This window comes from Galeopterus variegatus, unplaced genomic scaffold (assembly GCF_000696425.1).
Source record: "Galeopterus variegatus unplaced genomic scaffold, G_variegatus-3.0.2 Scaffold1743, whole genome shotgun sequence".
Taxonomy (NCBI): domain Eukaryota; kingdom Metazoa; phylum Chordata; class Mammalia; order Dermoptera; family Cynocephalidae; genus Galeopterus; species Galeopterus variegatus.
Genome location: NW_007727854.1, coordinates 238,329 through 254,159, shown reverse-complemented (window position 1 = coordinate 254,159; position 15,831 = coordinate 238,329).

The window sequence follows — 15,831 nt, the reverse complement described above, 5'->3', positions numbered from 1 at the left end:
AGTAAATCAAGAAAATGCAGCAAAGGGAAGACCGAGGTATTAAAGGTTTATAAATCAAAACTAAGAAGTGCAAAATAGACTATATAAACATTTCTTATAATTAAGTAACCCAATGAAAGGAAAATACTTGGGATTTGACTTAATTTTCAAGGTTGAATGGGCTATATGTGAAGCAAGTAATTCAGTCATAAAGCAAAGAGGCATCAACTTATACCTGGTTAGCATAAAAACTATATCATTGTGTATTACAATGTTCCACAAATTTTCTGGTTTTCACATATCCACAGTTCTTTATAGGGAACCTTGAATTCCAGACCTTATTATTATCAGGTTGATTTTTTCCAAAGGCACCAAAAATATTTATCACCCCTTAAGACTTTGCTACCAAAATAAAGATGCTTTTCTATTTTAAGCCATCTTAATATGAATAATTCCATTGAATTTAAAATTAATAGAAGCTGTCTGATTAAATAGTATTACATATTCATAATTTAAAAGGTAGAATTTTTAAGTATAGTTTAATAAGTATTTATTTTAGAATAGTGTTAACACACAATTTAGAATGATATTAGCTTCTTATAACTTAGTGGCACTGCCTTATTTGATCATCTTTAGAAGTATTAAAAAATCTGAATAATACTAAAGGAATAACACTGTAGGAATCTAAAACAAAGACTAGTTTAAACCAAAAAAGAAGCTTTAATAGAATTGCTGCATAGTAATACAAATCCATTTACATATAAAAATGTATATGCTTGGGCCGGCCCGGTGGCGCACTGGATAGTGTGCCACTTGGGAGCGCGGCGGCACTCCCGCCGAGGGTTTGGATCCCATGTGGAGACAGGTTCCCGCTCACTGGCTGAGCGCGGAGCGGGCGCGACACCGAGGGTTGCGATCCCGTTACTGTTCAGTAAAAAAGACAAAAAAGGAAAAAAAAAATGTATATGCTTGAATACACATAAATATGTGTTTTCTAAAACCAAAGAAAATTAGTGAAAATGTACACATTACATCATTAATAATATTTCCTTCTGGAAAGAATGTGTGTATGTATATCTGTATGTAGAAAGGCTTTTACTTTTCACTTTATTTCTCTATTTTTTCCATAAAAATATATGTATTTATGTATTACTTGTGTAATTTTCTTACAGAAGGACTTCAAGCCAGGAATCTGCAATAATCTCTCACAAATCAGAATGGAAGGCAGTGAAGACCACTTTCAGTCAATTCTTCCAAGGGTATAAGTTAATTGAGGGCAGTGAATTTGTTTTATTCATATGTGTGCTCTCCTTGCTTGTGAAGTAATTATACATAATAGGTTCTTGAGAGTTGGAAATATTTGGTGAGTGAATAAATAAACACAAGTCGTGAGCAGGTAGTGACCAGGAAATCTGACCATGCCATTATCACAGAGGTGTTGCTATGAAATGCATCTTACAGGAAAATAGCACAAGGATTATTGTTCAGGAGCAGAGTTCCAGTGCTCAGGATTTTGGAAATCAGAATAGAAATAAAGTCTTGGAGAAACCAGGAGTGGAACTCAGTCATAGATGCAAGAAGTAAATTCTGTTATTGCAAATCTGAAAAGGGTCTAGGAACTGAGTTTTGGTCATAATAAACAAGGTTGAAAAACTGTGACCTGTATGTAGATGGATGGCATTGAGGACGATGCAATGCTGAGTCTAAGGAGAAGAACCAAGTTCTTTTTGCATTTCTGCTTCCAGAAAATGCCCTGGTCACAGGGCCTTGGATCAATGTGAAGCCACCCACCAGAAATTGAGCCATTGCAGGATAAGGAAGCGAGAAAAGAGACCAGTCTCTCCACCTACCCCAAACCCCCATTTATAAAACAAATATTTGAAACCAGCAGTAGAATAAGAGAAGTGAGGGAAAGTGATTCTAGGGGGAAGACTTTCATATGTCATGTTTTCCAGTCTCCTAGAATAATAGAGGAAAATGTTTAATGTTTTGGACATGTCCCAAATTTGGTTAGTTTTTTTCCCACTTCCACTTCTATTTTTGTAATTCAGGGCTAATCATCTCTTGACACTATTTTAGTCAAAATAGACACTAACTGGCCTTCCCATGTCCAGTCTTTCCCTCTTCCCATTTACATGGTATACTGTTCCTAGATTGATGTTTCAAAATTCTCTGAGTCACTCCCTATTTGAATATCTCAGTAACTCCCTGTTACACACCAGGCGAAGTCCAATTTCTTAAGGTTTTAGAGTAGATCTGAGCAGATTAAAATTTTGTGATCATCATTTAGTTCACAATCAAGGAATAGAGATAAATAAATAAGATTATAAATAACACACACACACACACGCACGCGTGCGCGTGCACATCCCCCAATGTGTCCCTTCAAGAAATATGGAGCGTAGTAAGGAAACAAGTTACACACAATAAAATATAAATCAAATTTGGAATGGTAGATACTAAATTTTTTAACAGTGAAGCTAAAATGGGAAACAATGTGATTAATTCTAGGACAAGAATTATCTCCTAATGAAGGTGTTGGACAGAAAGATGAGTATAATTGAGCTAGAGATTGGGAAAAATTGCTTAAATGAAGATTAAGCCTGACTGAAGCCATGAGTTTAAAATATGTTCATTTTAAGGAAACAAAGTAGAAATTATCATTAATTTGGAACAAGACTATAAAGAGTATATAATCATGTTTTGATTGAAAAAAATGAGTATAACTTTTTAAAAAAGTAGTAGAAGAAATTACATTAGTGGTTGTTGGGATGTGACCTTACTGTCAGTGAATTTCCATCTTTAGTTCCTAGTACAAAAGGTGCAAGTTGTGTGGGGTCAAAACTTATGAAAACCAGCAAAATAGATATTACAACAATTCTACTCCATATCCTCACTTCCTGGTACCTCCATTTCCAATTACCACCTCCAGATGATGAGGGTTGTTTCTCACTGACTTTCTTCAGTGATTCTTATTAAAAGACAGTGAATAATGGTTAGTGGCTCAACTAAGTAGAAATATTAAAGGAGAAATATTTAGAAAAAAATGAAATACTAAAACACTTTGAGCTTAGCAATCATTGACGATTACAAGGTGGCCACTTTTGCTTTTTTATCCTACTACTTAAGGTCATATATAAATTAAATATAAATTCCCTTTACCTCATAGCTAGTATAGTGCAGTGTTTAAGACTGGGGACTCTAAATCAGACCATTTGAGGTCAAATCTTAACTCTGTTACTTACTGGCCATGTAATAAAATGGCCAAATTATTTAAAAATTTCTGACTTCAGTTTTCACATCTCTAAGGTGGAAGTAATAAAGGTGTCTACTCCATAGTTTATTTTGAGGAGTAAATGAATCAATATCAGAAAAAAAGATTTAGATATTGCCAAGAACATGATATAAGTACTCTCAAAGTGAGAAAAATCACAAAATGTATTTTAAAGATTCCTCCATTCATCACAGAATTAGAAAACATAGGCTTAAAATTTGTATGGAACCACAGGAGATCCTGTATAGCCAAAGCAATGTTAAACAAAAAGAACAAAGTTGGAGGCATCATTCAACCTGAGTTCAAAATATATAGTATATTTTGATTTCAAAATATATAGTATATTTTGATTTCAAAATATACTATAAAGCTATAATAACAAAAACAGTATGGTACTGGCATGAAAACAGACAAATTGACCAATGAAACAGAATAGAAAGCCCAGAAATAAACCCATGTATTTACAGCCAACTGATTTTCAACAAAGATGTCAATAATATAAACTGGGGAAAGGAAAGCCTCTTCAATAAATGGTTCTGGGAAAATTGTATGTCCACGCACAGAAAATTGAAACTAGACCCCTACCTCTCATCGTACACAAAAATCAACTCAAAATGGATCAAAGACCTAAAGTTAAGACCCAAAACTATGAAACTACTAGAAGAAAACAAAGGAAAAATGTTATACAAAATGAGAGTGGCCAGTGCTTTTTTGAACAAGACTGCAAAGGCACAGGCAACTATAGCAAAGAAACATAAATGGGACTACATCAAACTAAAAAAGCTTCTGCAAAGCAAAAGACACATTTAACAAAGTGAAGAGACAACCCACAGAATGGGAGAAAGTGCTTGCAAATTACAGATCAGATAAGGAGCTAATATCCAGAATATGTAAGGAACTCAAACAACTCAAGCAAAAATAAATAAATATGCCAATTAAAAAATAGGCAAAAGATCTGACAGACATTTCTCAAAAGAAGACATATTAATGGTTAATAGGCACATAAAAAATGTTCAACATCACTACTTATCAGTGAAATGCAAATTAATACCATAATAAGATATCATCTTGCTTTAGTTAGAATGGCTATTATCAAAAAGATAGAAAATAGCAAATGCTGGCAAGAATGGGGAGAAAAGAGAACTCTCCCACTTTGCTGGTGGAAGTGTACATTTGTACAGCCATTGCGGAAAACAGTATGGAAGTTCCTTAGGACAAAGCAAATGAAATCAATATATGGAAGAGACACCTGCAATTCCATTTTCGTTGCAACACTATTCACAATAGCCAAGAGACAGAATCAATGTAAATGTTCATCAACAGATGAATGGATAAAAAAAAAAACAACTGGGCCAGCCCGGTGGTGCACTGGATAGTGCGCCGCTTGGGAAGCACGGCGGCGCTCCCGTCCGAGGGTTCGGATCCCACATACAGACCGGTTCCCGCTCACTGGCTGAGCGAGGCGCGGGAGCAACACCGAGGCTTGCGATCCCGTTGCCGGTCCCTGGTCTGGTACGGGGGCAACACTGAGGGTTGTGATCCGTTGCCGGACACGGAAAAAAGACAAAAGACAAAAAAAAAAAAAAAAAAACTGTGGTTTATATACATAGCAGAATACTATTCAGCTATGTTTAAAAAGGAAATACTGCCATTTGTAGCAACATGGATGGATATGGAGATTACCATGTTAAGTGAAGTAAGCCAGGCACAAAAAGACAAATACCACATGATCTCACTCATATGTGGAATCTAAAAAAGAAAAAAAAAAAAAGTGGTTCTCACAGAAGTAGAGAGTAGAATAATGGTTACCAGAGGCCTGGAAGGGAGGGGGAGAGGGAAAGTGACAGATTAAAGGGTTCAAAGCTATGCTGTCTACCATAAGTGAATTAAGGTATAGTATATGCATGTATTGATATGACACACTGTGCCCCATAAATATGTACAAATAAACGTGAAAAAATTAAAAATAAAGATACCTCTATCAATATGTAATTATTTCTATTGTCTGCTTCTTGGGAAATAAAGGTCATCAACAACTTCCACATTGCTGCAATCAACGGTCAAGTCAATCATTGTCTCACCCACTCATCAGCCTGGCTTGGCTTTCATTACATCACGCTTTCCTGGTTCCCTCCTTCCATTGCTTCCCTTAGTCCTTTTCTGATCTGTCTTCTCTCACAAACTTAACCATAGTACACCCTTAACCTCAATGCTCAGACCTCTCCACTTTTCTCCTTGTATGATTTCACTCAGATTATGATTTACAGTTATTATTAAATGATGTTTTCTACATTTAAATCTCCCAGACAGAACTTCCCCTAGAACTTAACATTAACATATCCAATTACAGTAGTCCCCCCTTATCAGCGGTTTCACTTTCCACGGTTCCAGTTACCTTCGCTCAACAGCAGTTTGAAAATATGAAATAGAAAATTTCAGTAATAAACAATTCGTAACTTTTAAATTGTGCATTGTTCTGTGTAGTGTGATAAAATCTTGTGCCGTTTCTCTCCATCCCACCCAAGAATAAATCATCCTCTTGTCCAGCATATCCATGCCATATACACTAACCACACTTTAATCACTTAGTAGCTTTCTCAGCTCTTTGATTGACTGTCATGGGATTGCAGTGCTTGTGCTCAAGTAACCCTTATTTTACTTAATAATGACCACAAAGCACAAGCGTAGCGATGCTGGCAATTCAAAAATGCCAAAGACAGGCCATAATGTGTTTCCTTTAAGTAAAAAGGTCAAAGTTCTCTACTAAATAAGAAAAAAAAAATTGTATGCTGAGGTTAAGATTTATAGTACAGTAAGATATTTTGGGCAAGCAAGGGAGGCAGAGACCACATTTACATAACTTTTATTACACTATGTTGTTATAATTGTTCTATTTTATTATAGTTGTGGTTAATCTCTTACTGTGCCTTATTTATAAATTAAACTTTATCGTAGTCATATATGCATAGGAAAAAACATAGTACGTATAGGATTTGGTACAGTCCATGGTTTCAGGCATCCATTGAGGGTCTTGGAATGCATATATCCCCCACAGATAAGAGGGTACTACTGTACCTATTGAAATTCATGGTGTAAATGGCTAATAGCCCACTTTTAAATATTTCCAAACTGAAAATCTGATTTTTCCCAAAACTTGTTCACCCATAGTCTTTGTGATTTTATTTTATAGCACCACCAATCTTTCAGTAGTTTAGATAGATAAAAGCTTTAAAAACATTGTGAGTTCTTTTATCTAAAGCCACATATCTAATCTGTCAGTAAATGTTGATGCTTCTACGTTCAATATACATCCCAAATCCGACCAACTCTTGACGTCTGCACGGTAACCTTACCGGTACAGACCACCACCATCTCTTGCCTGGATTATTTCAACAGCCTCCAAACTGGTCTCCTGCTTGCACCCTCTCCCAAACAATCAGTTCCCAACTCAGTGGCCAGATTGATGCTTCTAAAATTTAATTTCAATCAAATTTTATTCTCATATTTTTGCAAGTCAGAAATAACCTATGTTTCCAGACATGTTAGGTATTACAAAAATGTTTTGAGCATCTAAAAAAAAAGCAGTATAAAAATAGTACCATTGTCTTTCCTTACTGTTTCTTCCTTCTCTTCCACAAATAAATCAAGAGTTATTTTGTTACACTATTACATGTCTCTGGCTTTATTGGATTCATTTATTGGAGCCATTTTCAGTGGCTGTCTTTGTTTCTCACAGTGAAAATCAAAGTTTTTCTAGGGGCCTACAAAGAAGGGCTTAACCTGACCAGTCCTTGTTACTTCTCTGATCTTCTCTCCTGCTCATCTCCTAATAACTAATAAATAGTAATAAGGATAGTTCCTTACATATATAAAAAAAAATAGATTAACCAATGGATTAGTCCGTTTTTGTTGCTTATAATAAAATACCTGCAACTGGGTGACTTACAAAGAAAACAAATTTATTGCTTACAGTTTCTGAGTCTGGGAAGTCCAAAGTCCATCTGGTGGTGGTGACAGTGACCCAGGGGTCTCACATTGCGAGATGGTGGAAGCAGAGAGAGAGAAAGACTCTCCTTTCTCTCCTTTTAAAGCCCTCAGAACCACGCCCTTGACCACCATTTTTAAACTACTCACTATTGCAAGGTCCTACCATCCACCTCTTCAAACCTCCACCTTTCCATTACCATAATAGGAGTTCCCGCCCTCTTAGTAGTCACAGTGGGGACCAAGTTTTTAATACATAAAACTTGGGGACACAATTCAAGCTTCAGTGAGTTTGGGGGGGACATAATTCAACCCACTACAACCAATATAAGCAATGTATTTACAACATAGAATGAGAGGACCAAAAATTTTGTTTTATATGGGTTAAAAAGCTTGAGGACATTCTCGAATGAACATTTGGGATATATGTAAGAATTTTATTCAACTTTTTCAATAGCCTTTTTTATTTTCTAGAAGGCCACATGGGGGAGTAATACATGAAAATGGTTTTGAAAGAGTGATTAAAGATTGCATTATTTTGTCTTTCTTGTGCTGACTGCAGAAATCCAGCTTGGTGAAAGGAAGGTAGGAAAGAGAATTAAAAGTGAGGGTGGGAGGAAGGAGAGAGGAAAAAAGCAAAGAAAGAAAGAAGAAACAAAGATTTAGATCTGTTAACATAAACATACTTGAATGCCAATAAACATAAAATTATTTGCACAATGTTCTTACATTTAAAACACAAAAAGCAACAATTCATTTCAAGATAAGTTATAGTCACATAGGTGTTTTAATTATTTGTAAAACTGCATATATATCCAATCAAATTGCAAAGTATGTTAAATAACATCAAATATTTTAATATTGGTGCCTAGTGACAAACTACAAGAGTCTCCCAAGAAATTTCTACTGATTATGATTGTCATAGTAACTAACATATTTGAAATAATTAATCTATAAACAGAGAACTTGAGTACAATTTGCCAATGTACACACACCTTTTACTCATAAATGATTTTTATTGAGAACCCCATAGAGATGGGTCATTCATACACAAACTTATTACTATTGATGGAATTTTTTTCTTTGTGTTTGAGATGGAGAGCAATCCTATCCAATTGCCATACCTGCTGGATATTAATTAATATCATATTCACCATTATTAAAATATTTTATTACCTGTGATTGAATGTGTTAATGAAAAATAATGACTTGTCACAGGCAAATATTATCAAAAGTGCAACAGAGCAATGAAGGCCACACATCCAAAAAAGTATTCCGTTTGTCATTTCACTAAAGAATCCAATAAAGCCAGAGACATGCAGTAGTTTAACTAAATAAACTTGGTTATTTGTGTGAGAGAAGGAGAAACAGTAAGGAAAGACAAGAGTACTATTTTTGCATTGTTTAGACGCTCAAAAAATTCTTGTAATATGTAATGTCTGGAAACATAGGTTATTTCTGACTTATGAAAAATATGAGAAATAAAGCTAAATTTAGAAAAGTCACATATTCTGATAAAATATACTAGGGGAATTAGTTCAGGCCATAGGATAAATTGATCACATAAATCTCTAGCAAAATATATTAATAGCTACAGTAAAATCCAATAAAACAAAATTAGCATCCTTATGCCTCAGGGCACATTCGACCTCTCTTACAGATTCCAGTTTCTAGACATCATTTCAGCTCAAAGCCCTCTCTCTACTAAGAAGCATTTTGTTTTTAAGATACCCATTTTTCTCAAATAAAAAATCTTTCTAACATTGAAAAAGTTTGTATTAGAAATGTACAAATCTTGTTTTAAATTAGCACATGAACAAATAACTAAAGAAAAGTTTACCTTTAGTTGCCTTCTTTTAGTCTAAAAAAAAAACACCGACTCTTGTTCGTCTCTGTATTTCTCTTGCACAGATACTAGGCTTAATCTCTTTTGTTCTGACTGTCTGGCTGGCCCAGGATAGGGACACTTCCCTGTCCTTCTCTGTTCCTGAAAAGCCAAGGTATTTATTATATTGAAAGTGACAGATATTTAGACAGGAAACAGTAAATTAGAAGAAGGGCTTTAGATAATAGAGCAGAAAGCCATTTTGGGTTTTTGGGGTCCCTTTAGGACTTATACATCAAGGAGTCTGGGTAAATTGAGGCTATTCTTTGGTGAAGGGATGAAAGATTTTACATGAAGAAAAGGATCATGGTAGAAATATTCTGTCAAGGACCGGCCGCTCACTGGCTGAGCGAGGTGCGGGCGCAACACCGAGGGTTGCGATCCCGCTGCCAGTCCCGGTCCGGTACGGGCGCGACACTGAGGGTTGCGATCCGTTGCTGGTCACAGAAAAAAAGACAAAAAGGAAAAAAAAAAAATAGAAATATTCTGTCAAGAATCTCAAGGAATAGTTGAGTAAACTGTGTGATTTAAGCTATTTTTTCCTAATTGTGCTTTTTAAATATTTTCTTGTCTTCCTCAAACCTTTAATTAAGTCTTATTGAAATATTTTAGCCTGGCCTATACTTTGCTACAGAGAATTAAGAAAAGCTTCCCTTCTCAACCCCCACCTATTGGGCCAGAGGTTAAATAGAAAGAAGCAACTTCTCTGAAATCACTATGATAATGACAATGGTAATATTCTCAAAAAAAAGGAGACAAGAATCTTGTTGATGCAAAAGGAGATATTTCCTCTATTGCCAAACCTAGAGGATCAGCATAATATGTTATTAAGGGACAAGTGGGTTTCATTTCAGTTAAAGAAGACAACTGGGTACTTTAGGGAAAGGAGGTATTTTCTTGTTTGTTTTTTGTTTTTTTTGCTTGTTTGTTTTAAGTAGGTTTTTTCATAAGACCCTAACTCTAGATATAAAGTTAATAAGGAACAGAACTGGATGGAAACTGTTTCAACATTTTACAATCAGTCTTTCTTGGATTAGCATGTGATTTGGGCCAGTTTAAGAATGATGTGTACAACATGCAAACCGTCAGGAAGTCTTTTGCTCTGTCTTTACAATATACTTGAAATCCAACTACTTCTCAAGAGCTCCCCTGGTACTACCTTGGTAATCTACAGTAAAGGGCTCCTGGTTTATCTGGTTACACCTTATCCCCTGCCGTCTATTTACCATATAGCAGCCAGAATGATTATTTAAATGTAAGCCATTGGCCAGGTGGCGCACTGGAGAGTGCGCCGCTTGGGAGCGCGGCGGCGCTCCCGCTGAGGGTTCGGATCCCATGTGGAGACCGGTTCCCGCTCACTGGCTGAGCATGGTGCGGGTGCAACACCGAGGGTTGCGATCCCGTTGCTGGTCCCCGGTACGGGCGTGACACCGAGGGTTGCGATCCCGTTACCGGTCAGTAAAAAAGACAAAAAGGAAAAATAAATAAATAAATAAATAAAAATAAAATAAATAAACGTAAGCCATATTGTGGCATTCCTTTGATGAAAACCTTGAACTGCCTCCACATGTCAGTCATGGCAAACTCCTACCATGAACTCAGAGAAGCTGCACGAGCTGCAGTCTATCCCTTGGGAGCGCGGCGGCGCTCCCGCTGAGGGTTCGGATCCCATGTGGAGACCGGTTCCCGCTCACTGGCTGAGCATGGTGCGGGTGCAACACCGAGGGTTGCGATCCCGTTGCTGGTCCCCGGTACGGGCGTGACACCGAGGGTTGCGATCCCGTTACCGGTCAGTAAAAAAGACAAAAAGGAAAAATAAATAAATAAATAAATAAAAATAAAATAAATAAACGTAAGCCATATTGTGGCATTCCTTTGATGAAAACCTTGAACTGCCTCCACATGTCAGTCATGGCAAACTCCTACCATGAACTCAGAGAAGCTGCACGAGCTGCAGTCTCAAATCCCACCCTTTACTTCTCAGAATCCCTCTTCTACTCCTCTCTCGATGAGTCTATCCACTCACTCTGCTCCATCCAGGATGACCTCCTCATTCTTTCTCAGATACCAAATATGCTCCCATTAGCAGGTCTTTTCTACTAATTGTTCTGGACCTAGCTATGATCCAGAGTTCTAGGTGTTAGGGATATAATATTGAGAAAGTTAACATGGTTCTTAAGTGAATGAGATCATGTACTAGTGGGAAACACAAAAATTAAAGAATCACAAAAGCAAACCTAATTTGTTATAATACAACTAGAGAAATGTACACAGTGCTCTAGAGAGGTTTGTTCTAGGGAGGAATGCCAGACAGGTTTACATAAGGAAGTAACAACTGAGCTAAAATCTGAGGGGTGAGTATGAGTGATTTAGATAGAAAGAAAAAAACATTTCTTGAGAACAGAGTATCATATGCAAATATCCTGTAGTAAAAGAAAACAGCATTTACAAGACACTGAATTGATGCCAATGGTGGCTGGAGCTTGAAAAACAAATAAAAATGGAAAGGTGAATTGAAATGGAAATCTATTAAAGGATTTAAATGCGTGTATGTATATATGAGAGGGGACATTGGACTAGTTATTGACAAGATCAAAAATTTTTTTTGAAAATGGTACTGTAATAACTGGATCTCCACATGCGTAAGACTAAAGTTGGATGCCTTCCTCACACCATACACAAAGACTAACTCAAAATGGATCATGCACTTAAATGTAACACTTAGAAGAAAACAGTTTTTGGTGGTGAGGATGTAAATAAATTAGAATCTGCTATGGTTTGAACATGTCCCTTCCAAGTTTTGGTATTAAAACTTAATGGCCAAAGTGATAGTACTAAGACGTGAGGTCTTTAAGAGGTGATTCGGCCGTGAGAGCTCCTCCGTCATGAATGGGATTAAGAACCTTACAAACAGCATTCAGCTTGCTTGCCCTTCTGTCTTCTGCCATGTAAGGACACAGCATTTCTGCCCTCCAAAAGATACAGCACGAAGGCTCCATGTTGGAAGGAGAGACAGCTCTCATCAGACAACTGAACCTGCCGGTGCTTTGATCTTGGACTTTCCGGACTCCATGAGTATGAGACAATAAATTTCTTTTCCTTATAAATTATTCAGACTCTAGTATTCGGTTATAGTAGCACAAACAGAACAAGACGGAACCATCATACACTGCTGGTGAAAATGCGAAATGGTGCAGTGCTTTGGAAAACAGTTCAATGGTTCCTCTTAAAGTCAGAGAGTTACCATATAATCTAGCGATTTCACTCCAATGTATACACCAAGGACAACTGAAAATATATGTCTACACAAAAATTTAAATAAGAATGTTCATAGCAGCATTATTCATGATAGTCAAAAATGGAAAAACACCAAATGTCAATCAGCTGATGAAAGGATAAACAAATTTGATTTATTCATACAATGGAATATTTGTCCAAAAAAGGGAATAAAGAAATAATACATGCTATAACATGGGTAGACCTGAAAAACTTCATGTTAAATGAAAGAAGCTAGTCACAAAAGGTCACATTTTATGACTTCATTCATGAAATGTCAAGGATAGGTAAATCTTTAAAGACAGAAGGAGTTTAGTGGTTGCCAGGGGCTGGGAATGTCTGGGGAAAAATACAGAGTGACTGCTAATGGGTACAGGGAACCATTTTAGGGTGATGAAATGTTCTAAAATTGATTAATTGTTGCACATCACTGTGAATGTACTAAAAAACCATTGAATTTTACAATTTAAATAGGTGAATTTTGTGATATGTGAACTATATCTCAATAAGGCTTTTATATTAAAAAAACAAAAGGTTCATAGTTAATGGTACAAAGCCTGGAATCAGACTACTTAGTTTTGAGTTCCCACAGTACTATTTTGTTAAACTTGGGTTATTTTACTCAAACTCTCCATGATAGTAGTACCTACCTTATGGTGCCATTGTTAGGTATGAATGAGATGGCACTTGTAAAATGCTTAGGTTAAGTCTGGCAAAGTGTAAGCTCTAAATAAGTGTTAGCAGTTACTGTGACATATCTTCTGCACCCTCAGTAGTACATGACAGCACCAGATTCACCTTGAAGCCACTAAAATGAAGAATATCATTTTTTAAATGTTCCTAATCATTTTTAAATATTTTGTTGTTTCTTATATGCAAATACATAAACAAATTTCTCACCTAGGTGCAGAAAAAAAACAATAGAAAGGGGAAAATATAAAGTACCTGAGTATAATCCTCAAAATATGGACATATATTAAAAAAAAAAAAAATTACAAGACATTTACTTATGTTAGGTTTTTTTTTTTTCCTTTTAATTATAAGGTTCACATGGAAAATTAAAGGGGTAATAATAGCTAAGAAAATTTGGAAAATTAAGAGAATAAGAAGGGATACGCCTTTCTGGACATTAAAATAGATTAAAGGTATAAAACAATTAAAACAGGGCTATACAAGACAACCTGGTATAATAATACTGTACAGTAATAATCTGGTACAATACTAGATTTATCAAACCAATTAACAGAATACAGTAAACTGCCATAAAATAAACTCTAATGTTTATAAACATTGATTTCATGCCGAAGGAACTATCACAAACCAAAGGATAAGGAATGTAGCCATCAATAAATAGTGCTAACCCCATAAACCAAAATCAGCTTCAAATAGACAAAACAGTGAATATTTAAGTAAATCATTAAAAGATATTTAACTATTTGGTGGGATTGGAAGCCATTTGCTAATTATTAAAGCAACCAAATCAGTTACAAAAGAAAATGTTGGTAGATGTAAAAGAATAATAATTAAAGCTTCTTAATTTCAAAAAGAACACAATACTGTAATTCTTTTTTAAATTAACTTAAAATAAAAATTTTATATTTGGAAATATAGTAAAGTTAATGTTGTATTCACATACAAACACCCACACCCATACATATGTACATACTCTCAAAATAAATAGAAAAAACAGGAAAATGTAATAATGTATAGCAATTGGACAGAAAAGAAAATATAGTTGTTTAATGAAAATGTATAAAATATTCAATTTCTGTAGTTATTACAGCAATCAAGAAAAACATGTTTTAACATACAGAAAATACTTTTAAAAATATTATCCAGTGCTTATGAGTTGGTACAGAAAATGAATTGATTGGAACATTTGGAAAACATTCAACAGTTTGTATCAAGAGACTTAAAAATGCATATACCATTTGCCTTAATTATTGAAATTCTGGTATCTTTTCTAAATGCGTCATCACATATGAAGACATAAAAATATGTTTTAAAAAAATCTCCATTACAATCTTGTTTATCATAGGAGAAATATAAATAAGTCAAACTTTCAATAACCAGAAAATAATTAAGGCACATACATATATATGGCTAGTTTAGATAATGAAGGTAGATGCTTGAAGAATTTTAAAGGCATGGGAAATTGTCATGATGTAATGTCAAGTTAGAAAATCACTATTTAAACTGTACTGAGTTTGATCAGAATTTGAGCATAGAAAAAATATTGACAGGAAAAATACAAAATACAAATATGCTAATGATGGTTATCATTGGTGAACATGAAGTGTTTTAAATTTTTTCTTAATTTGTTCTCTATTTTCTAAAATTGGCATGTATTCCTACAATAATCAGGTACATAGTGGCCTAATCTGGCTTCTCTGAATATGTATTGTGCAGTTGCTTCAGTCATTTTTTCCTAATTTTTTGCTAGTTTGTTATTATTAAAATATGACTGCAGAATGCTGAATTAATTTAAATTTTATTTAAATGAAAAAGCAAGTATTTTACCACTACCAATATTACAATAAAATTAATATTTTATGTTATAATATCTGTTCACATAGATGAGTTTTGTAATTCATAAATAATAACTTTAAAGTTATTTAAATTAGTACATTTACATCTTTTAAATATGATCATGGTTCATATTTTCTCTCCTCCAACTCTATCAAGTAATAAATGTTCAAGAAACAAGTTTAAACAATGTATTATTTACTCTTTTTTAAACTTCATACCTCTTCATGTTACCAATTTATTGGAATATGTTCAATAAGTTTATGTAGAAACTTGAATTATAAGTAAAACTTATGAGTTTAAAATAACATTTAAATTGCAGGCATGTAAATTTATACAAGACAAAAACACCTTATAAGTAGCAAAGAGGTGGAATATAATGCTAATTAATTTGCATTTGCTTAAATTAAAATGCAAATTAAGACTAAAGAGTTTCTTCTTCCATTTTATCTAACAGTGATCATACTGATATGAAATAGTCATCATTCTTTTGATATGATATTACTTTTGAAAATCAAACATTGCAATGGTAAATTATATGAACACTTTGGTCAAACCATTTAAGAGAGGTTATTATCTCTCCTGTTCCCATATTCCTCTCCTGCCCCCAAATAAAAATTCAAATATCTTAATTTTGGGTCAAGTTCACACATTAAAATGAGAGTTATCATTTAATTCTAATCCCCTCCTTCCCCTCAGCCATTAACTTTTTTCTTTTGAATGTTTTTAACTTGTGTAACAGCAAAACGTATTGAAAGATCATCAACTGCCTCTTCTAAACTAAAGTTCCCTAATTGCAGGTAAGAAGCCCTCGTTCCTTCGATATTTTGTAAGAATTTGTTATTATGGGAATAAATGTCTGAGCACAATTTCTAAGAAGACATTTACACGTTACACTCTCTTGAAA